This window comes from Hyperoodon ampullatus, assembly GCF_949752795.1.
Source record: "Hyperoodon ampullatus genome assembly, chromosome: 3".
Taxonomy (NCBI): Eukaryota; Metazoa; Chordata; class Mammalia; order Artiodactyla; family Ziphiidae; genus Hyperoodon; species Hyperoodon ampullatus.
In genome coordinates, this window is record NC_136916.1 from 95239033 (window position 1) to 95263812 (window position 24780).

At 41.5% G+C, this 24780-nt stretch overlaps 2 pseudogenes across 2 annotated transcripts; both read left to right on the forward strand.

The window, feature by feature from the left end:
- The first annotated feature begins 2166 nt into the window (after nucleotides 1-2166).
- LOC307049582 (N-terminal kinase-like protein) lies at nucleotides 2167-17465 on the forward strand (annotated as a pseudogene). Its single transcript has 2 exons — nucleotides 2167-2226; nucleotides 16218-17465. The product of its transcript is annotated as an N-terminal kinase-like protein (transcript).
- Nucleotides 17466-23866: 6401 nt separating this feature from the next.
- LOC307050705 (large ribosomal subunit protein uL1-like) lies at nucleotides 23867-24522 on the forward strand (annotated as a pseudogene). Its single transcript has one exon. The product of its transcript is annotated as a large ribosomal subunit protein uL1-like (transcript).
- The last annotated feature ends 258 nt before the right edge of the window (nucleotides 24523-24780 follow it).

The following is a 24780-nucleotide window of genomic DNA, read 5'->3' on the forward strand; positions in this document are numbered from 1 at the left end:
ATCTCTTTCACTCCCATGCCCTAAGTTACCAACCATATGCCTATGATTTCCTAAACTCTATGGTCTCTACACACCCTTTCATTCTTTTAGGAAGAAGCTAGAACAAAACAAAAGTGATATTTATCAAATCTCTGGGCAGGAAGGAGGAGAAGAAGATGGGATAATTTTCTAAGCTTAGAAACAAACAAATACAATGAAAACACAGGTTTGACTGCATAAAATTTTTAAAGTTCTGTAAACTAAGACAAACAACATAGAAGATAAAATAACACGTACATATATTAACTACACACATACCTATAAATATATAACTTGATAAATAAATGGAAAAATCAGGAAATTTACTAAAGAAAAAAGTGAGCTATTACTTAAAACCACTGAAAATGTTCAACATTACTAGCAATTTAGGAAGTTCAATTCAGACCTATTAATTTTTTTTATAATGAGGCAATCCATATAACTTTCATAACATTTTTAAAGCTGTCCTTGGCCCCCCAAATTAAGAATTACCATTCTACATATATTTCTATTCATGTTCTAAGATTGCCATTAACTTTTTGTTGTTGGGCTTCCCTGGTGGCGCAGTGGTTGAGAGTCCGCCTGCCGATGCAGGGGACACGGGTTCGTGCCCTGGTCCGGGAAGATCCCACATACCGCGGAGCGGCTGGGCCCGTGAGCTATGGCCGCTGAGCCTGCGCGTCCGGAGCCTGTGCTCCGCAACGGGAGAGGCCACAACAGTGAGAGGCCCGCATACCGCAAAAAAAAACTTTTTGTTGTTGTTGTTTTGTAACATTATTTGACAACCAGCAGTTAGTTCTCATCCACACTGACTGTAGATTTTTTAAAGTAGTGACAGGTACACAGGTAACCAATGCATAGAGCTTGTATGATGGATCTTCATCCTCATTACATTTTCTGGACAAACACACATGGATATAGTATGCAACATTCCTTATTCCTTTGGCCCACATAGTGTGGTGAGCCTGGTGTCAATGCACACATCTAGAGTTCCCATCTCTTTCATGGAAAATTTCTGGACCTCTCTGAGTGCCTGCAGGGCACTCTTCTTTTTTTTTTTTTTTTTTTTTTTTTGGTGTGCTGGGTGGTATGCGGGATCTTACTTCCCCAACCGGGATCGAACCCATGCCCCCTGCAGTAGAAGCAGAGTCTTAACCCCTCCAGGGAATTCCCAGGGCACTCTTTTTGAAGCTCACTCCACGGATGCGCTTGTGAATGGTGATGACATATTTTATTCTCTGGACACCACCTCGCTGATAGCAGAATGGTCCTTCTTCTTGCCACCCTTCTTTGCAGGAGCCATTCTGCCAGGTCCAGGTTAGAAAGGAAGAACACAAGGTATTGCTGCATTTGCTTTTTAAATAACATTATAATATGTTCTTAACACTCAAAGTCATCCCTACCACATTTCAGGCACTCTTCTAGACGCTAGAGGATACAGCAGTGAACAAAACAGATAAAAATCAATGTCTCCCTGAAGCTTATATAGGATTCTAGTCTGGGGGTAGGGAGAAGAGAAAAATTAAATAAGTAAAACATATAACATGTTATATGATGACTAAGTGCTATGGAAATAATGCAGGAAAGAGACTAGTAGAATTGGGAAGGGTTACAAGTTTTAATACTGTGGTTAAGGCCTCACTGAAAAGGTGGCATTTACGTAAGACTTAAAAGAGTTGAGGGAGTAAGTCATATCCGGGAGAAGAATATTACAGGAAAAGGCCCTCAGATGGGAGCATTCCCAGGGTGTTTGAGGGATAGAGGGATAGCAAGAAGATATTAGGACTAAAGAGAAGTGATAGAGAGGAACAATAATAGAAAATGAAATCAGAAAGGTAATAGGGGAGGAGGAAGAAGATCACTTAATATCCACCATGGGCGCTAAGTATCTCCACACACCTCTACTGAGTATGTCAAAACACAAGGCCTTAACTGATTCTGGGCCACTTCTGTAGCTACTCACACAGGCAATTAAGTAAGCCAAACCAAGGCAACCACAACATGACCACTATACCACTGCTCACTCCCAGGGGGTGGGTGGGAAGTTGGAGGTTTAGGGGCAGTAGGAGATCACAGCTCAGTTTTGGACAGGTCAAATTTGAAATCCTATTAGATATCCAACTGGAGATATTGTGTAGATAACCGAATATGAGTCCAGATTTCAGAGAAAAGGCCAAAGCTAGAGGTATAAGTTTGGAAGTCAACAATGTAAGAGACTAAATGAGCCAAGGAAATAAAAGTTTTTTTGTTGTTTTGGCCACACCACGCAGCTTGCAGGATCTTGGTTCCCCAACCAGGGATTGAACCCGGGCCACAATAGTAAAAACCCTGAAAGCCCAGAATCCTAACTACTGGGCCACCAGGGAGCTCCCACAAAGATTTTTTTTTTAAAGGTGATGACCAAGGTGTGAGCCTGGAACATTCTACCATTGAGAGGAAGGGAGATTAGGAGACCATGATATAGGAGAAGAACTAGGAGAATGTGATGTCCTGGAAGCAAATGGAAAAATGGTATCAAGAACAAAGAGGTAATCAACTGTGGCAAAGTTGCTGACAGATTATGTGAAATGAGGAATGACCACTAGATTTAGCAATGTGGAGACAGGTGGTCACAAGGTATAATTCTAGAGGACTAGTGGGTTCAGTATCTTAACTGAATTCAAGAAAAAATGGAAGGAGGTTAATTGTAGGTATGGAGACAAGAGTTTCACTCTAAATTAATATTTATTTATTGAATGAATGATGAATGAATGCATCCCTAATCCTATCAAGTGTGCAATGAATTCACATACTTTGCCCATGGAAATATAAAACAGTACAATCTCTTTGGAAAGAGACCTAATACACTCCCAACTGGTTTTTAAAATGCATAAGATATACGGATAGATAGATAGATAGATACTATACCTCTAGAAAGGAATTCACCAAGATGTTAAAGGACTGGTTATCACAGATTGTAAGATTATAGCTAACTTTAATTATCTTCTATATAATACTTCTATATTCTTCAAATGTTCTACAATGAACATGTATAACTTTTATAATCAATAGCTTTTTAAATGTTCATAGTCTATGCCTCAAAAGATATATCTAAGTATTGCTTCTAAGGAAATAACCTGAAATTTAGAAAAAGTTTCATGCACCAAAATTTTTATCATGGTTTATTTAAACAGTAATAGTTTCCAACAACAGGGGCTAGAAAAAGTTTAAGGTATGTTGTCTAAATGAAATATCAAGCAGTCATTTAGAAGGATGTTGGTTAACTGGGGAAATGCTTATATTAAAAGTAACTGAATAGGGGGCTTCCCTGGTGGCGCAGTGGTTGAGAGTCCGCCTGCCGATGCAGGGGACACGGGTTCGTGCCCCGGTCTGGGAAGATCCCACATGCCGCGGAGCGGCTGGGCCCGTGAGCCATGGCCACTGAGCCTGTGCTCCGGAGCCTGTGCTCCGCAGGGGGAGAGGCCACAACAGTGAGAGGCCCGCCTACCGCAAAAAAAAAAAAAGAAAAAAAAAAAAAAAAAAAAAAAAAAGTAACTGAATAGGGACTTCCCTGGTGGCCCAGCGGTTAAGACTCTGCGCTCCCAATGCAGGGGGCCTGGGTTCAATTCCCGGTCAGGAAACTAGATCCCGCATGCCGCAACTAAAGATCCTGCATGCAGCAGTGAAGATCCTGCATGCTGCAACTAAGACCTGGCTCAGCCAAATTAATATTATTTTTAAAAATTTTTTAATAAAATTAAGTGAATAGGGACTTCCCTGGTGGCACAGTGGTTAAGAATTGCCTGCCAATGCAGGGGACATGGGTTTGAGCCCTAGTCTGGGAAGATCCCACATGCTGTGGAGCAACTAGTCCCATGAGCCACAACTACTGAGCCTGTGCTCTAGAGCCCACGAGCTGCAACTACTGAGCCCACGTGCTGCAACTACTGAAGCCCACACACCTAGAGCTTGTGCTCCACAACAAGAGAAGCCACCGCAATGAGAAGCCCGCACACCGCAACGAAAAGTAGCCCCAGCTCGCCGCAACTAGAGAAAGCCCGCACACAGCAACAAAGACCCAACACAGCCTAAATAAATAAATAAATAAGATTAACTGAATAAATGTCAATAGGTGGGTAGTGGACTAGTCATATGTGATTCTCTCCCTAACCAACTCTAAAACAACAGTAAAATCATTTTTTAAAAGAAAAAGATGACAATGAAGACTAAAGGAAGAACAGTGGCCGAGAGAGGAGAAAAAAAAAAAGATTAAAGGAATAAAAAAAAGGACAAAAAACAAAAGATGTCAACAAATTTTTGGAATTTAGAAAAATGTTTAAGTGATTTAGGAGAACAAAGGAAGTGACAAATTAAATGCCTAGCAAAGGGGTTACAAAAATGAACAAGTCATTTAACTTTATTGAGTAAATGTTTGAAAGCAATTGTCCACTCACATGTTTTCATTCCACAAATGTTTCCTACTAGAGCATACAAAAGTAAAAAAGACAAAGTCCTTTAAGGAGCTTAACTCCTTGTCATCTAGATTTCCATTTTGAAGTGTGTAAGCTAGGCTAACATAGATTCTACCTGTCACTTAAACCAACACTTTCAGGAAGCCAGCAGGAATGATACATTGAACGTACAAACTCTTTCTAGCTAATTCCAAAGAGTGATACCAAATGTCACTGCATATTTCCTCAGGAGGCATATAATTACTCAGAGTAACAGACCTCTTTGGCAGCCCTTAAGAAAACTCTGTCCTTAGGTTTTAAAATTACCTCTTAACACAGTATTTAGTGCTTTCCTTGTAGTGTTCACTGCTTTGAGTTTTCACGTATCTAAAGATATCTGTGGTAGCTTTCTTTTAGAGAAAAATTAAAACTTCAATATTCTATCTACGCAAAAGCATTACTGACTCTACTCATCTTTTTATTTTTTTGGCCGTGACACACAGCTTGCAGGATCTTAGTTCCTTGACCAGGGATTGAACCCAAGGCCCAGCAGGGAAAGCGCCAAGTCCTAACCACTGGACCACCAAGGAATTCCCATCTACTCATCTTTTTATCAGGTGAACAACACTGGAAAATATTTGTTTGGCGTGACCATGACGTTACAGGATTGCTGAAGTGAGCATAACATTAACATTAAAACTCATAGCAGGGTTTCCCTGGTGGCGCAGTGGTTGAGAGTCCACCTGCCGATGCAGGGGACATGGGTTCGTGCCCCGGTCTGGGAAGATCCCACATGCCGCGGAGCGGCTGGGCCCGTGAGCCATGGCTGCTGAGCCTGCACATCCGGAGCCTGTGCTCTGCAACGGGAGAGGCCACAACAGTGAGAGGCCCGCGTACCACAAAAAAAAAAACAACTCATAGCATAACATTAAAATTCATTTGCATCAATGAGCTAGAGAAACTGGATAGAGGCCAAAGGTTAAATGCAAGGTGACCATTATTAACGATACCCCTAGTCAAAACTAGAAATCAAAATAGGAATAGTTCCTAGCTGCAGAAAAACCAAGGAACAGAAGTACAATGATGACTTCCACCTTCCTAATGGAGATTATGCAACATGTGGATAATTTATATTGGTGGTCGTATCATAGGAAAAATATATCTACGTGAACAATCTGAGCCAGTCATCCCCAACTAAGTGGTTTTTCAGATTATAACTTAATAGTTAATATCAATCTCCTAATAACAAGACCCTTCTTATCACAATCTGCATCAAAATGTTATAAATTAAGTAAGTGGTAGCTATGGATTATCAAGAGCCTTTGTATCAAGCCAAAAGACAACTGAGAGACTTACTAGATTTAAAAAGTGGTGGTACAGGGCTTCCCTGGTGGCGCAGTGGTTGAGAGTCCACCTGCCGATGCAGGGGACACGGGTTTGTGCCCTGGTCCTGGAGGATCCCACATGCTGCGGTGCGGCTGGGCCCATGAGCCATGGCCGCTGAGCCTACGCGTCCGGAGCCTCTGCTCCGCAACGGGAGAGGCCACAACAGTGAGAGGCCCGCATGCCGCAAAAAAAAAAAAAAAAAGTGGTGGTACAAACAATCCAATTCAAAAAATAGAGGAAGGACTTGAAGAGACATTTCTCCAAAGAACATATACAGATTGCCAACAAGCACGTGAAAACGTTCTCCACGTCACTAGCCATTAGGATAACGCAAACTAAAACCACAATGAGATACCACGTCATGTCCATTAGGATGGGTATAATTTTAAAAAAAGAAAATAACAAGTGTTGGGAAGAAAGTGGAGAAATTAGAACCCTTGGGCATTGCTGGTAGGAATATAAATTGGTGCACTGTGGAAAACCGTTAGGTGAATTCTCAAAAAGTTAAACACAGAATTATCAAATGATCCAGCAATTCCGATTCTAGGTATATACCTAAAAGAATTAAAAGCAGGGGCTCAAATAGAACTTCCACTCCAATGTTCATAACAGCCTTATTCACAACAGCCAAAAGGTGGAAACAACCCAAATGTCCACTGACAAACAGATAAACGAAATGTGGAATATACAAACAATGGAATGCTACTCAGCCCAAAAAAGGAAATTCAAACACATGTTACAATATGAATAAAACATAAAAACATCATGCTAAGTGAAACAAGCCAGACCCAAAGGACAAATATTTTGTATGATTCCAGTTATATGAGGTACCTTGAGAAGTCAAATTCATAAATACAGAAAGCAAAATGGTGACTGCCAGGGACTAGAGGAGGAGGGAATAGGTGCTTAGAGTTTAATGGGTACAAGTTTCAATTTGGGCACAAAAAGTTCTGGGGCTTCCCTGGTGGCACAGTGGTTAAGAATCCTCCTGCCAACTCAGGAGACACGGGTTCAATCCCTGGTCTGGGAAGATCCCACATGCCACAGAGCAACTAAGCCCATGCGTCACGACTACTGAGCTTGCGCTCTAGAGCCTGTGAGCCACAATAACTGAGCCTGTGTGTCACAACTACTTAAGCCCGCGCACCTAGAAGCCATGCTCCACAACAAGAGAAGCCACCGCAATGAGAAGCACGTGCACCACAACGAAGAGTAGCCCCCGCTTGCCGCAATTAGAGAAGAACCGTGCGCAGCAACAACGACCCAACGCAGCCAAAAATAAATAAATAAAATTTAAAAAGAAAGAAAGAAAAAGTTCTGGGGCTTCCCTGGTGGCGCAGTGGTTAAGAATCCGCCTGCCACAAGAAACACAACAGAAGGAATATACCTACAATAACGAACCCAAAGCAATTAAGGAAATGGGAATAGAAACATACATATCAATAATTACCTTAAATGTAAATGGACTAAATGCTCCCACCAAAAGACACAGAGTGGCTGAATGGATACAAAAACAAGACCCATATATATGCTGTCTACAAGAGACCCACTTCAGACCTAGAGACACATACAGATTGAAAGTAAGGGGATGGAAAAAGATATTCCATGCAAATGGAAATCAAAAGAAAGCTGGAGTAGCAATTCTTATATCAGACAAAATAGACTTTAAAATAAAGACTATTAGAAGAGACAAAGAAGGACACTACATAATGATAAAGGGATCGATCCAAGAAGAAGATATAACAATTGTAAATATTTATGCACCCAACATAGGAGCACCTCAATACATAAGGCAAATACTAACAGCCATAAAAGGGGAAATCGACAGTAACACAATCATAGTAGGGGGCTTTAACACCCCACTTTCACCAATGGACAGATCATCCAAAATGAAAATAAATAAGGAAACACAAGCTTTAAATGATACATTAAACAAGATGGACTTAGTTGATATTTATAGGACATTCCATCCAAAAACAACAGAATACACATTTTTCTCAAGTGCTCATGGAACATTCTCCAGGATAGATCATATCTTGGGTCACAAATCAAGCCTTGGTAAATTTAAGAAAATTGAAATTGTATCAAATTATCTTTTCCGACCACAATGCTATGAGACTAGACATCAATTACAGGAAAAGATCTGTAAAAAATACAAACACATGGAGGCTAAACAATACACTACTCAATAACGAAGTGATCACTGAAGAAATCAAAGAGGAAATTAAAAAATACCTAGAAACAAATGACAATGGAGACACGACAACCCAAAACCTATGGGACGCAGCAAAAGCAGTTCTAAGGGGGAAGTTTATAGCAATACAATCCCACCTTAAGAAACAGGAAACATTTCGAGTAAACAACCTGACCCTGCACCTAAAGCAATTAGAGAAAGAAGAACAAAAAACCCCCAAAGTTAGCAGAAGGAAAGAAATCATAAAGATCAGATCAGAAATAAATGAAAAAGAAATGAAGGAAACGATAGCAAAGATCAACCAAACTAAAAGCTGGTTCTTTGAGAAGATAAACAAAATTGACAAACCATTAGCCAGACTCATCAAGAAAAGAAGGGAGAAGACTCAAATCAATAGAATTAGAAATGAAAAAGGAGAAGTAACAACTGACACTGCAGAAATACAAAAGATCATGAGAGATTACTATAAGCAACTCTATGCCAATAAAATGGACAACCTGGAAGAAATGGACAAATTCTTAGAAATGCACAACCTACCAAGACTGACTCAGGAAGAAATAGAAAATATGAATAGACCAATCACAAGCACTGAAATTGAAACTGTGATTAAAAATCTTCCATCAAACAAAAGCCCAGGACCAGATGGCTTCACAGGCGAATTCTATCAAACATTTAGAGAAGAGCTAACACCCATCCTTCTCAAACTCTTCCAAACAATATCAGAGGAAGGAACACTCCCAAACTCATTCTACGAGGCCACCATCACCTTGATACCAAAACCAGGCAAGGATGTCACAAAGAAAGAAAACTACAGGCCAATATCACTGATGAACATAGATGCAAAAATCCTCAACAAAATACTAGCAAACAGAATCCAACAGCACATTAAAAGGATCATACACCATGATCAAGTGGGGTTTATTCCAGGAATGCAAGGATTCTTCAACATACGCAAATCAATCAATGTGATACACCATATTAACAAGTTGAAGGAGAAAAACCATATGATCATCTCAATAGATGCAGAGAAAGCTTTCGACAAAATTCAACACCCATTTATGATAAAAACCCTGCAGAAAGTAGGCATAGAGGGAACTTTCCTCAACATAATAAAGGCCATATATGACAAACCCACAGCCAACATTGTCCTCAATGGTGAAAAACTGAAACCATTTCCACTAAGATCAGGAACAAGACAAGGCTGCCCACTCTCACCACTCTTATTCAACCTAGTTTTGGAAGTTTTAGCCACAGCAATCAGAGAAGAAAAGGAAATAAAAGGAATCCAAATTGGAAAAGAAGAAGTAAAGCTGTCACTGTTTGCAGATGACATGATACTATACATAGAGAATCCTAAAGATGCTACCGAAAAACTACTAGAGCTAATCAATGAATTTGGTAAAGTAGCAGGATACAAAATTAATGTACAGAAATCTCTGGCATTCCTGTACACTAATGATGAAAAATCTGAAAATGAAATCAAGAAAACACTCCCATTTACCATTGCAACAAAAAGAATAAAATATCTAGGAATAAACCTACCTAAGGAGACAAAAGACCTGTATGCAGAAAATTATAAGACTCTGATGAAAGAAATTAAAGATGATACAAATAGATGGAGAGATATACCATGCTCCTGGATTGGAAGAATCAATATTGTGAAAATGACTCTACTACCCAAAGCAATCTACAGATTCAATGCAATCCCTATCAAACTACCACTGGCATTTTTCACAGAACTAGAACAAAAAATTTCAAAATTTGTTTGGAAAAACAAAAGAGCCCGAATAGCCAAAGCAATCTTGAGAACGAAAAACGGAGCTGGAGGAATCAGGCTCCCTGACTTCAGACTATACTACAAAGCTACAGTAATTAAGACAGTGTGGTACTGGCATAAAAACAGAAAGATAGATCCGTGGATCAGGATAGAAAGCCCAGAGATAAACCCACGCACATATGGCCAACTTATCTTTGATAAAGGAGGCAGGAATGTACAGTGGAGAAAGGACAGCCTCTTCAATAAGTGGTGCTGGGAAAACTGGACAGGGACATGTAAAAGTATGAGATTAGATCATTCCCTAACACCATACACAAAAATAAGCTCAAAATGGATTAAAGACCTAAATGTAAGGCCAGAAACTATCAAACTCTTAGAGGAAAACATAGGTAGAACACTCCATGACATAAATCACAGCAAGATCCTTTTGGACCCACCTCCTAGAGAAATGGAACTAAAAACAAAGATAAACAAATGGGACCTAATGAAACTTCAAAGCTTTTGCACAGCAAAGGAAACCATAAACAAGACCAAAAGACAACCCTCAGAATGGGAGAAAATATTTGCAAATGAAGCAACTGACAAAGGATTAATCTCCAAAATTTATAAACAGCTCATGCAGCTCAATAGCAAAAAAACAAACAACCCAATCCAAAAATGGGCAGAAGACTTAAATAGGCATTTCTCCAAAGAAGGTATACAGACTGCCAACAAACACATGAAAGAATGCTCAACATCATTAATCATTAGAGAAATGCAAATCAAAACTACAATGAGATATCATCTCACACCAGTCAGAATGGCCATCATCAAGAAATCTAGAAACAATAAATGCTGGAGAGGGTGTGGAGAAAAGGGAACACTCTTGCACTGCTGGTGGGAATGTGAATTGGTACAGCCACTATGGAGAACAGTATGGAGGTTCCTTAAAAAACTAAAAATAGAACTACCATATGACCCAGCAATCCCACTACTGGGCATATACCCTGAGAAAACCATAATTCAAAAAGAGACATGTACCAAAATGTTCATTGCAGCTCTATTCACAATAGCCCGGAGCTGGAAACAACCTAAGTGTCCATCATCGGATGAATGGATAAAGAAGATGTGGCACATATATACAATGGAATATTACTCAGCCATAAAAAGAAACGAAACTGAGCTATTTGTAATGAGGTGGATAGACCTAGAGTCTGTCATACAGAGTGAAGTAAGTCAGAAAGAGAAAGACAAATACCGTATGCTAACACATATATATGGAATTAAAAAAAAAATGTCATGAAGAACCTAGGAGTAAAACGGGAATAAAGACACAGACCTACTTGAGAATGGACTTGAGGATATGGGGAGGGGGAAGGGTAAGCTGTGACAAAGCGAAAGAGAGGCATGGACATATATACACTACCAAACGTAAGGTAGATAGATAGCGGGAAGCAGCCGCAGAGCACAGGGAGATCAGCTCGGTGCTTTGTGACCGCCTGGAGGGGTGGGATAGGGAGGGTGGGAGGGAGGGAGATGCATGAGGGAAGGGATGTGGGAACAGATGTATATGTATGACTGATTCACTTTGTTATAAAGCAGAAACTAATTAAAAAAAAAAAAAAAAAGAATCCGCCTGCCAATGCAGGGGACGTGGGTCCAAACCCTGGTCCAGGAAGATCCCACATGCCGTGGAGCAACTAAGCCCATGCGCCACAACTACTGAGCCTGGGCTCTAGAGCCCGTGAGCCACAACTACTGAAGCCCACGTGCGTAGAGCCTGTGCTCTGCAACAAGAGAAGCCACCACAATGAAAAGCCGGCACACCGCAACAGAGCAGCCCCCACTCGCCACAACTAGAGAAAGCCCAAGTGCAGCAACAAAGACCCAATGCAGCCAAAAATAAATAAATAAAACAAAATAATTTATAAAAGAAAAAGAAAAAGTTCTGGAAACAGATTGTAGTGATGCACAACAAAGTAAATGTACTTAATGCCACTGAGCTTATACAATTAAAAATGGTTAAATTGGTAAATTTTATGTTATGTATATTTACCACAATAAAAAGTGATGGTAACATTTTCAAGGAAGGTAAATTTGAGTAGAATTGCTAGGATACAACTTTATTCTCTCTTTTGAAAAGAATCTGGTAAAATTTGAGTAAAATTGCTAAGATACAACTTTATTCTCTCCTTTGAAAAGAATCTGATATAACGATCAGCTGATGCGAAATAACCTTTGTAAAGGATGGATAAATCACAGTGCTACCAGTTCACTCATTCTTATCTCAAAGAGTGATCCTTTCTGTATCTGAAATTCTGTTTTAATACAATGTTTGTAAGATGAATGAATCCTTTCCATCCATCCTTGGGCCAATTAATTGCCCTGATTTTCAGGATAATCCACATTGTGGTCCCCAAAAATCCCTTAATCTTTTACCTCCCATCATCGCCTGCCATAAATCCTGCCCTTCAATCACAATGGTTTACTACTACACCTAAACATAATTTATACTGATCTTCCTGTGTAAACTCTGCTTCTCCCTTTGGAATTCCTATCTCCCCATTTTTAGTAGCAAGATAGCTGAGATCTAGAACTTTGAAGCCAGATTATCTGGGTTCAAATACTGCCTACACCACTTGTTAGCCATGTGACTTTGAACAAAGCACTGGGAAAGCAAAACTGACACTGCCTTGCCACCATTATGAATAAATGTCACATCCCATAGATAGGGAGAAAGAAAATACTTTGTATCTTGAGTTAAATTAAAAAATAAGGGCTTCCCTGGTGGCACAGTGGTTAAGAATCCACCTGCCAATGCAGGGGACACGGGTTCAAGCCTTGGTCCGGGAAGATCCCACATGCCACAGAGCAACTGAGCCGTGCGCCACAATTACTGAGCCCACGTGCCACAACTACTGAAGCCCGCGTGCCTAGAGCCCGTGCTCCCCAACAAGAGAAGCCACTGCAATGAAAAGCCCGTGCACCGCAAGGAAGAGTAGCCCCCACTCACCGCAACTAGAGAAAGCCTGAACACAGCAATGAATACCCAACAAAGCCAAACATACATAAATAAATAAATAAATAAATAAATTTTAAAAAATGAGTCACTCTGTAATTCTGTTCCCCAAAATAAATGAAATCTTGAGCATTTTCTGTAAGCTTGGACTCCCTAACTAAACTTTTTCCCTAACTTTTAAAATACTGGTATCCAAAAAAATGTTATGCAACAAAAAAAAAACCCAATCAAAAAATGGACAGAAGATAATAGACATTTCTCTAAAGAAGACATACAAATGGCCAGTAAGCATATGAAAAGCTGCTCAACATCATTAATTATTAGAGAAATGCAAATCACAACTACAATGAGGTACCACCTCACACCGGTCAGAGTGGCCATCATTAAAAAGTCTAGAAATAACAAATGCTGGAGAGGTTGTGGAGAAAAGTGAACCCTCCTACACTGTTGGTGGGAGTGTAAGTTGGTACAGCCACTATGGAAAACAGTATGGAGGTTCCTCAGAAAACTAAAAATAGAATTACCATATGATCCAGCAATCCCACTCCTGGGAATATACCCAGACAAAACTAAAATTCAAAAAGATAGGGACTTCCCTGGTGGCACAGTGGTTAAGAATCAGCCTGCCAATGCAAGGGACATGGGTTCGATCCCTGGTCTGGGAAGATCCCACATGCCAAGGAGCAACTAAGCCTGTGTATCACAACTACTGAGCCTGCGCTCTAGAGCCTGTGAGCCACAACTACTGAAGCCCGTGCACCTAGAGTCTGTGCTCTGCAACAAGAGAAGCCACCACAATGAGAAGTCCACGCACCGCAATGAAGAGTAGCTCCCGCTGGCTGCAACTAGAGAAAGCCTGCACACAGCAACAAAGACCCAACGCAGCCAAAATTAAAATAAATAAATAAATAAATAAATTTATTTTTTAAAAAGATACATGTAGCCCGATGTTCATAGCAGTACAGTTCACAATAGCCAAGACATGGAAACAACCTAAATGTCCATCAACAGATGAATGCATAAAGAAGACGTGGTACATATATATACATTGGAATACTACTCAGCCATAAAAAGAACAAAATAATGCCATTTGCAGCAACATGGATGCAACTAGAGATTATCATAGTAAGTGAAGTAAGTCAGAAAGAGAAGACAAATACCATATGATATCACTTATATGTGAAATCTAAAATATGGCACAAATGAAACTATCTACAAAACAGAAACAGACTCATAGACACAGAGAACAGACTCGTGGCTGCCGAGGTTGGGGGGAGGGGTGGACTGGGAGTTTGGGATTGGTAGATGCAAACTACTACATTTAGAATGGATAAACTACAAGGTCCTAATGTATAACACAGGGAACTATATTCAATATCCTGTGATAAACCATAATGGAAAATAATATAAAAAAGCATGTCTCTATGTGTATAACTGAGTCACTTTGCAGTACAGCAGAGATTGGCACAGCGTTGTAAATCAACTCTGCTTCAATAAAAAAAAATTTTTTTAAAAGGCACCAAAAAAATGTTATGACCTTTGTGGATATAACAATCATGTTTAAAAACTGCTGTTTTCCACCATGACAAACTAATGTAAACTCAATAACTTTGGTGATCTCATGTTTTTGTCCCAATAAATGCCTGTATTTTTTGATTCAGTAAGCCAGTCAAAACCTGACTCCCACTATTTTGCAAGTAGATCTCTATTCTTTTCTAAAAGCTTTAGTTCCTGAGATTTCCTTTCCTGTTACTTTAATTCCAAAATGTTTCTTATTTTTCTTTTTAATACTTATTTCTTTTGTAATACATCTCCTTTAAATGACAACCCAAAATTCCGAAGCCTCCTTTTGACCTCCACTTCCAAAATCTCAGTGCCCTTCCCCAGAGGTAACCAGTATTTAAATTGGGTGTGTGTCCTTCCAGACTTTTCTTTTTTAATGATTTTCATACATATATATATGGAATCATTGAAAACATACACTCTAATCTCCAGTTTCTTCATTTCTGTAACTGGAATGGAAACTACACCTGTCTCATAGGGTTGCCGGAAAGACTAAATGGAAAAAAAAAAAAATCACATAAAGTGCTATGTGCACTGTGCTTAGCACAAAGAAAAATCCCATTCATCTTTCAAGGTCCAGCTCAGATCACAGCTTCTCCATCAAGTTTACCCAGACTATTCAACTGCTGGTAATTTCATTTTTTCTCCAGTGAAGTTTCCTCAATACTCACTGGACATATCATACAGTGCCTTGGGTCATGGCCCATCCTATAGCTAGTAAACACCTGGAGGGCAGAAATTCAGTCTCAGTATCCTTCAGAACAACTGACACAGGGTTCTATATAAAGTAGGTACTCAATAAATTAAAATACTGAAAATTTCTAAGAAGCAGAAGCCCATGTAAAGTTTCTTCCTGACACACCTAGTAAAATTCAAGTGTTTTCAGACTTTTAACTGTGTAAAAGGAGCTGCCTTAGGTTATCAAGTACATAATGAAAGCCAATTTCTATTAAGTAGAGACCCAAAATCCCACTGATAAAGCATTCTATGTTTGTCTATTTTTTTTCTCCATTTAGAGTTTAAGTGCTTGGGAGGCAGGCAAATCTAGTAACTTTATTAATAAAATATATGTAATAATGTTATTATATAAACACAACTAGGTTTATATAATGAATATATTCCTTAAAAGTCACATCTAAGTTATTTCACTTTAAATGCACTGGAGAAAGCCAAAAAGGAAAAAATTAACAGATATACAAATATAACCACACAATATTGAACAAGAACAAGGACAGCATTGGGAAGTATGTAGAATTAAGTAATATAATGTTCATATTTCCTAAATCAACCCTTTCTGATGAAGACTTTTCTTTTTTTTTTTTTTTTTGCAGTACGCAGGCCTCTCACTGTTGTGGCCTCTCCCGTTGTGGAGCACAGGCTCAGGACGTGCAGGCTCAGCAGCCATGGCTCACGGGCCCAGCCGCTCCGCGGCATGTGGGATCCTCCCGGACCGGGGCACGAACCCGTGTCCCCTGCATCGGCAGGCAGACTCTCAACCACTGCGCCACCAGGCAAGCCCGAGACTTTTCTTTTTTTGGCCATGCCACACAGCTTGCAGGATCTCAGTTCCCTAACCAGGGACTGAACCCAGGCCATGGCAGTGAAAGCGTGGAATCCTAACCACTAGGCCACCAGGGAACTCCCTGATGAAGACTTTTCCAAAACAAAAGTGAATGTGAAAAATTTCATAAAAGTATAAAGGTTAAATTGCATTTAATTATACATTTAACAAATCACTTTTACTGAAAAGAACAACAGTCCTGAAATACGACACCTAGCACATTTGCTGCTCCCTGGTTACAATACTTATATGTGGTGACCCTATAGGAGTAGGCTCTCCATGACCCCCAGGAGCAGATGGTCAAGTCCATGCTGCTCCTGGCCCCAAAGCTAAACGAGGCCAACCTCACCGTGGAGCTGATGAAGCTCTTCACGCAGCTGCAGGCCAAGGATGAACAGGGCCTCATTCGGTGCAATACCACCATTTGCCTGGGCAAAATCAGCTTCTACTTCAGTACCAGCACCAGACACAGGGTCCTCACCTCTGCCCTTAGCTGGGCCACTAAGGACCATTTTGCACCATCCCAGGTCATGGGTGTTTTGGGCTTCACTGCCACCCACAACCTCTACTCGATGAACAATTAAGCCCATAAGATCCTGCCTGAGCTCTTACAGCCTCACTGTGGATTCTGAGACATCTGTGCAGGACGAGGCCTTCAAGGCCATTCGAAGCTGCCTGTCCAAACTGGAGTCCGTGTCAGAGGGCCCTACACAGCTGGCCGAAGTGGACTTCTCATGCAGCCAGCTGCGTAGGCTGGGCCGTGACAGGGGTCTCCTTCCTCACCTCTATGCTGATCCATGCGCACCCCACAGCTGTTCCAGCCGAGACCAACGTCCCCCAGAGACTCATGCCCGAGGGACTTCCTTCCCCAGCCCTCACCCCTGTCCCTGCCATACCCATGACCTAAGGCCACTGGGAGACACAAGAGGGCAAGGACACAGAAGAGGACAGCAGTGCTGCCAACAGATGGGAGGACGAAGACTGGGGCAGCTTGGAGCAGGAGGCCAAATCTGTATCGGCCCACCAGGACTTCTGGAGTACTGGGGGCCAAGGCAGCTGGGCTGGGCAGAGCAGCAACCCCGGCCACAAAGCCCCGGAGTCAGACTGGAGCAGCTGGGAAGCTGAGGGGCTCGTGGGAGCAGGGATGGCAGGAGCCAAATATCCCAGACCTGCCCCCTGAGGACACACAGTTGGCCAGCGAGTATAACTGGGATGGACCGGAGCTTAATGACAAAGGCGACCCCTTCGCTGCCCTATCAGCACGTCAGAGGAGGCTGGTGCCCAGCCGAGACCGGACTCTTGGGATTGATGACAACTGGGAGGTCCTGGAGACTGAAAGCCAACAGGCGAAGACCGAGCTAAGCTGGAAGAAGTGAGAGGAGCATCAGCGGGAGATGGAGGCCAACTATGCTGAGAAAAAGGTGGCCAAGGACCCCATGAAGCTGAGAACTTGGAAGCTGGACTGGACTGCCAGTGTGGGCGCTTCCCAGCCACAGAGAGCAGGCCCCACAGATGTATGTATTATACAAGCCACGTGAGCCCGGCCCGCCTGGTAAGCACATCTCACGTGTACATAATCAGAGCCACAATAAATTCTATTTCAAGGAACGAAGGGAGGGAGGGAGGGAGGGAGGAAGGAGTATATGACAAGGTTCCCAATCTCAAGGAACTTACTTTCTAATAGAGATATGAACTGAACACATGGAAAAAACTAAAAAACCACAGATAACATAGATGAAGTATTAAATCAAGTGTAGTAGACTGATGCTACAGGAGTTCAGAGACAAGGAAAACAACAAAGACTGACTGGAATCAACAGAAAGTCCTGCAGAGTACAGTTCCTCACCCTGGGTTGACTATTAATGAAAGTAAGACTCCTCTGAGCAATCATCAACAAAAATCACCTTACTAGACTACTTTGATAAGTGAAATAGTATGGTCCTTGTCTCAAAGTGTTTATAATCAGAGGATACAGAATAAATACCAATTAAAACATTATAGCTCATCACCAGGGAGCCTCAAGAGTGCTGCTAATAATTTTTTCTTGATTTAGGCACTACATCAAGGGTATATTCATTTTGTAAAAATTCAACAAGTTGAACATTTATGATATCTGCACTTTTCTATATGTATGTTACACTGTCGTTTATTTAAAAAAAAAAAAAGGATTATAGTTCCAGTCCTAACCATTTTCGTACGGTGCAGTTATACATCTCCCACTGCCTACTGGACAACACCATCTGGATGTCCTGTCCCCACCTCAGACTCCATCTTGCCTTCAAAAACCAAAATCCCTCCAGATTTTTCTGTTTTGATCAATGGTAGATATTCAAGCTGAAAACCCTGGACTTAGAGGACTCCTCCAACCCAGGTGATTTATTAAGTCCTATTTCAAATCTAGTAAGGGCCAGGTACGTTTCCAGGTACAAGAATATAGCAGTGAAAATGACAAAGTCCCTTCTCTCATGAAATTGACATTCTAAGGGGCAGTGACAAATACTTTTTTTTTTTTTTTTTTGCAGTATGTGGGCCTCTCACTGTTGTGGCCTCTCCCATTGCAGAGCACAGGCTCCGGACGCGCAGGCTCAACGGCCAGGGCTCACGGGCCCAGCCGCTCCGCTGCATGTGGGATCCTCCCAGACCGGGGCACGAACCCATGTCCCCTGCATCGGCAGGCGGACTCTCAACCACTGCGCCACCAGGGAAGCCCTGACAAATACATTTTTAAAGTCAGATAATGATTACATACTCTGATGATAGCAAAAAAGAATGAAGCAATAAGGGAGGGTGCTTTAAAACTGGTGGTCAGGAAATACCTGAGAGGTGATTTTAACTGAGAAATGAATGAACCAGACTTGGAGAAAAACATTCCAGGGAAAGAGAAGGTAAGTGCAAAGACATTAGAGTCAGGACAAACAGTCCATTCAAAGCAAAGAACAGCCAGTGTTGCTACAGCGGAGAATGAGAGGAAAGGTGGCAGGGGATAAGGCTGCAGAGGTAGGCAAAGGTCAGATCATGCAGCATGTTGTAGGCCACTGTAAGGAGTCTGGATTTTAAAAGTTATACTTTAAGTATCTCATCTCTGTGCTTTATTTCCACTATCACTTCTCAACTTCAGCCTTTATTATCTCATGTAAGGCCTATGTCATTTTAATAAACTCCTAAACATTGTCCCTAATTTTAGTCTTTTCCCACTCCAAAGCATTCTCATCACCATAGCAAAATTAAGTATTTTTTAAAGTGGTGTTATACGTTATCACTCTTCTGCTCAAAAACCTTCAAAGGGCAACAAGATAAAAACATCAGCTCCTTAACGTGAAGCTCAAAGCTCCCAGTAATAGGGGAGTAACTCTCTCCCTCTCTAACCTTACTATCATACTCCTAAACAAAACCTCATTCTAGCCAAACTGCTCCCTGAACATATGTGTATGTCCCACCATGTGATCTTAGCTCACAATATTCATCCTTCCACCCCCTCAAACAACCTTCATACCCTTGACTCTTCTCTAAATCACCATTTCTTCTGCAAATAAAGTTCTACCTCAGTAGGAGGTAGGAAAGGAGAATACTCCCACTGAGGAAACAACATGAGCACAAAAGCCTGAATATGTATGTGATATTCACACACACAAAAATAGTGTCCTATGACTGAGCACAGAATGCATGAGATATAACAGGAAATAAAGCCATTCAAGGGGATGGTTAAGAGCTATGTGACCCTATGCATATTATTTAAACTCTCTGGGCTTCAGTTTCTTCACCTGCTGAAAGAAGGTAATAACAGTGGCCATGCCACAGTATTGTGGCAATTTAGTCATTCACTCAGCAAATGTTTCCTGAGCACTTATTCTGCGCACCAGCAACTGTCCTAAGTGATGCGGAGACAACAGTGAACAAGATAGACGAAATCTCTGCCCTGTGGTACTTAAATGTTAGTAAGGGAAATATCAAACAAGCAAAATAAATAAATATATGATTTGATACGTTATCTAGTGATAGGTGCTACAGGAAAAATATAAATAAATAAAGCAGAGAAGGATGATAGGGGAAAAAGCAAAATTCAAGTCAAGACATGAAAGAATTGAGGAAACAGCCATGCAGTGTTCCAGACAGAGGAAATCAGAAATGAAAAGGCATGATTAAGGAAAAGCAAGGAAGCTAAGGAGCTGGAGCAGAGAGTGGGGGTAAGTGGTAAAAGATGAGCTCAGAGAACTAAGAGGGAATCAGATCATATAGAACCTTATAGGCCACTGTAAAGATTTTAGCTTTTATTTTGCCAGAAATAGGAAGCCATTGGAGGGTTCTGAGCATGACATGACCTGACTTTAACCGCATCTCTGATTTAACAGCATCTCTCTGGCTGCTATATTAAGAATACACTATTAGAGAACAAAGTCAAGAGGAAGAGACCACTTAGGAGATTAAATTAGATAATAGTGCTTAACACAATGTCTAGCATATAAGTATCCCTTAAAGGAGGCTATTTCTCCCAGAGTAAGAATGATTTCCTATCTTGCTGGACCAAACACTAGTAAAATAACCAGCTGAATTAAGGATGAACTTTGGGGGCAAGGCAAGTGTATCTCATGTAATTTTAGGCTCATCAAAAATTAAAAATCTCACACCAGTCAGAATGGCCATCATCAAAAAATCTAGAAACAATAAATGCTGGAGAGGGTGTGGAGAAAAGGGAACACTCTTGCACTGCTGGTGGGAATGTGAATTGGTACAGCCACTATGGAGAACGGTATGGAGGTTCCTTAAAAAACTAAAAATAGAACTACCATATGACCCAGCAATCCCACTACTGGGCATATACCCTGAGAAAACCATAATTCAAAAAGAGACATGTACCAAAATGTTCATAGCAGCCCTATTTACAATAGCCCAGAGATGGAAACAACCTAAGTGTCCATCATCGGATGAATGGGTAAAGAAGATGTGGCACATATATACAATGGAATATTACTCAGCCATAAAAAGAAATGAAATTGAGCTATTTGTAATGAGGTGGATGGACCTAGAGTCTGTCATACAGAGTGAAGTAAGTCAGAAAGAGAAAGACAAATACTGTATGCTGACACATATATATGGAATTTAAGAAAAAAAAAATGTCATGAAGAACATAGGGGTAAGACAGGAATAAAGACACAGACCTACTAGAGAATGGACTTGAGGATATGGGGAGGGGGAAGGGTAAGCTGTGACAAAGTGAAAGAGCGGCATGGACATACATACACTACCAAACGTAAGGTAGATAGCTAGTGGGAAGCAGCCGCATAGCACAGGGAGATCAGCTCGGTGCTTTGTGACCGCCTGGAGGGGTGGGATAGGGAGGGTGGGAGGGAGACGCAAAAGGGAGGGGATATGGGGATATATGTATATGTATAACTGATTAAATTTGTTATAAAGCAAAAAATAAAAAATAAATAAAACTCTAAAAACAAAAATTAAAATGTTTAAACAAATAGTAATTAATGACTTTTATAATGATTCCCTATTTTCCATAAAGATGACACAAGAATGTCTGTTCCTATCCACATCTTTACTAGCATGCCACTCAGAAGGCAGAGTATACTCAAGAAACAGAATTAAGGAGAACTTGAGAAAATAAAGTATGCTTCTGCATGAAAATATTTCAATCTGGAAAAATCTGCTTTTTTCAAAATGGCACCGTGGTTACCTCTATTGATCTAATTAATTTAAATTCTTACTGGCAATATAAAATGCTGGTTGCAAGAACTAGAACTATTTAAAATAAAAAGGCAGGGCTTCCCTGGTGGCGCAGTGGTTGAGAGTCCGCCTGCCGATGCAGGGGACGCGGGTTCGTGCCCCGGTCCGGGAAGATCCCACATGCCGTGCAGCGGCTGGGCCCGTGAGCCGTGGCCGCTGGGCCTGCGCGTCCGGAGCCTGTGCTCTGCAACGGGAGAGGCCACAGCAGTGAGAGGCCTGCGTACCAAAAAAAAAAAAAAATAAAAAAAAAAAAAAAAAAAAATAAAATAAAATAAAAAGGCAGTTACAACAACACTTTAAAAAGAGCTGGAGGGCTTCCCTGGTGGCGCAGTGGTTGAGAGTCCGCCTGCCGATGCAGGGGACACGGGTTCGTGTCCCGGTCTGGGAAGATCCCACATGCCGCGGAGTGGCTGGGTCCGTGAGCCATGGCCGCTGAGCCTTGCGCATCCGGAGCCTGTGCTCCGCAACGGGAGAGGCCACAACAGTGAGAGGCCCGCGTACCACAAAAAAAAAAAAAAAAATAAAAAGAGCTGGAAAGTAACCTGCAGTGCTGAAAAGCTTTTTTTTTTTTTTTTTTTTTTTGCGGTATGCGGGCCTCTCCCGTTGTGGAGCACAGGCTCCGGACGCGCAGGCTCAGCGGCCATGGCTCACGGGCCCAGCCGCTCCATGGCATGTGGGATCCTCCCAGACAGGGGCACGAACCCGTGTCCCCTGCATCGGCAGGCAAACTCTCAACCACTACACCACCAGGGAAGCCCGTAAAGCTTTCATTTTGAAAATATAAATACAGTTAACAGCTTGGAAAACAGTCTGATTGACACTAACATGCATAATCCTGGGAGGAGGAGGAGAAACGTACATGTGTACTCTGACCTGTCTTTCCAAACTTAGTGAATGCAACTTGGGACAAAATTCTTATGATTCTCCAACCTCTATATTAGGCTCAGGGCTACGGACTATCCCATTCCCACTCCTTAATCCTAAAGCCCTAGAGTATCACTTCAAGCTATCTCACACTTTGTCTATGAAATCAGACTCCACAGTTCCAGGAAGAGTTCCAGGAGGTAGTTATGGGCTGTCAAAACACTGAAAAAGGCATTTCAGTTTGTAAAATGACGATGTTGATGATAATAGTAACAAATATTTACTAAGTGCTTACTATATGCCAAGCATTGTTTTCAGCACTTCACATTCTTATCAATTCTCACAGCAAGCCTAAAGTAGACATTATTATCTCCACTTTACCGAGGAGGAAAAGTGATGAGAAAGTGGTGGGAACAAGAAGCCTTCACAGAGAGAGGGGGAAAAAAATGACTGGTTTAAAAAAAGGAACATGAAGTAAATAAATAAATAAATAAAATGTTAAAAGGATCACGAAATTAGAAGAGCAAGGGACTTTTCAAAAGGAACACTGGGGGTTTCCCTGGTGGCGCAGTGGTTGAGAGTCCGCCTGCTGATGCAGGGGACACGGGTTCGTGCCCTGGTCCGGGAAGATCCCACATGCCGCGAGCGGCTGGGCCCGTGAGCCATGGCCGCTGAGCCTGCGCGTCCAGAGCCTGCGTGTCCAGAGCCTGTGCTCCGCAACGGGAGAGGCCACAACAGTGAGAGGCCCGCGTACCGCAAAAAAAAAAAAAAAAAAGAAAAAGAAACAATGATGGCCATGAAAAATGGAGGGCTGATGGCAGTTGATAAGCATTTGGAAAATAATGGTAAGACTGCAATGGCTCACCCTCCTGGAAAAACCAGGTTTTCAACACTATTTGAAGACAGAGCCAAGAGATGAGTTTCTGATTTTTATCTAAGTACTTAACTTCCTACCATTTCAGGAATTCTGAAGAAAGCACCTAGAAAATGTAGAGTCATCATTAAAGTATTTGGAGGATAATTATAAAATGTGTAGACTTTCCAGATGTTTTGCTTCTTTTATTCTCTGGCTGCCCAACTTTCGAATGTTCTGCGACTTAGCACTTCCAATGAAGGTGGACAGTGAAAACAAAAATACATGAAAGGCAAGCTGACCAGTTCTGTTATATCAGCAGGTAAATACTTATTGGGAAAGAGCTGGAAATTGTTATAATGTATTAGCAAAACTAAAGTTTTAAATACCAACAAAGTAAGTTCAGTATAAGCCAACAGTGGGTCACATCTGCAAAAAACTCTAAAATGGAGGTGTGGCCCTTTTCCGCTTATCTCAGCACGAGGCACCATGAGCAACAAAGTCTCCCGCGACACCCTCTACAAGGCAGTGCGGGAAGTCCTGCATGGGAACCAGTGCAAGTGCCAGAAGTTTTTGGAGACAGTGGAGCTGCAGATCAGCCCGAAGAACTATAACCCTCAGAAGGACAAACGCTTCTCAGGCGCTGTCAGGCTTAAGTCCACTCCCCGCCCCAAGTTCTCTATATGTGTTCTGGGGCACCAGCAGCACTGTGTGATGAGGTCAAGGCTGTGGATATCCCCCATATGGACATGGAGGCACTAAAGAAACTCAACAAGAATAATAAACTGGTCAGGAAGCTGCCCAAGAAGTATGATGCTTTTTTGGCTTCAGAGCCTCTGATCAAGCAGATCCCACGAATTCTGGGCCCTGGCCTGAATAAGGCTGGCAAGTTCCCTTCCTTGCTGACCCATAATGAGAACATGTTGGCGAAAGTTGATTAAGGGAAGTCCACGATCAAGTTCCAGATGAAGAAGGTGTTATGTCTGGCAGTGGCTGTTGGCCACGTGAAGATGACAAATGATGAGCTTGTGTACAACATCTACTTAGCTGTCAACTTCCTGGTGTCATTGCTCAAGAAAAATTGGCAGAACGTCCGGGCTTTGTACATTAAAAGCACCATGGGCAAGTCCCAGCGCCTGTACTAAGGCACAGCTTAATAAACCATACTCCTACCACTAAAAAAAAAATAAATTAAATAAAGTAAAATAGAGATGTGGTATCCAGATCCTGGGAAGAAAATATTCCTCTATACGCTGGACTGGCTTGCCAAAATCTGGACTAGTATATCCTGTCTGGGGCACCACCTTTGAAGAGGACCAGAAAAGGCCAACAAGGGTGTTGAGAATATGCAGAAACTATAATGTATTTTCAAAAGGTTGAACTCATTGGGAATTTTTGTTTTT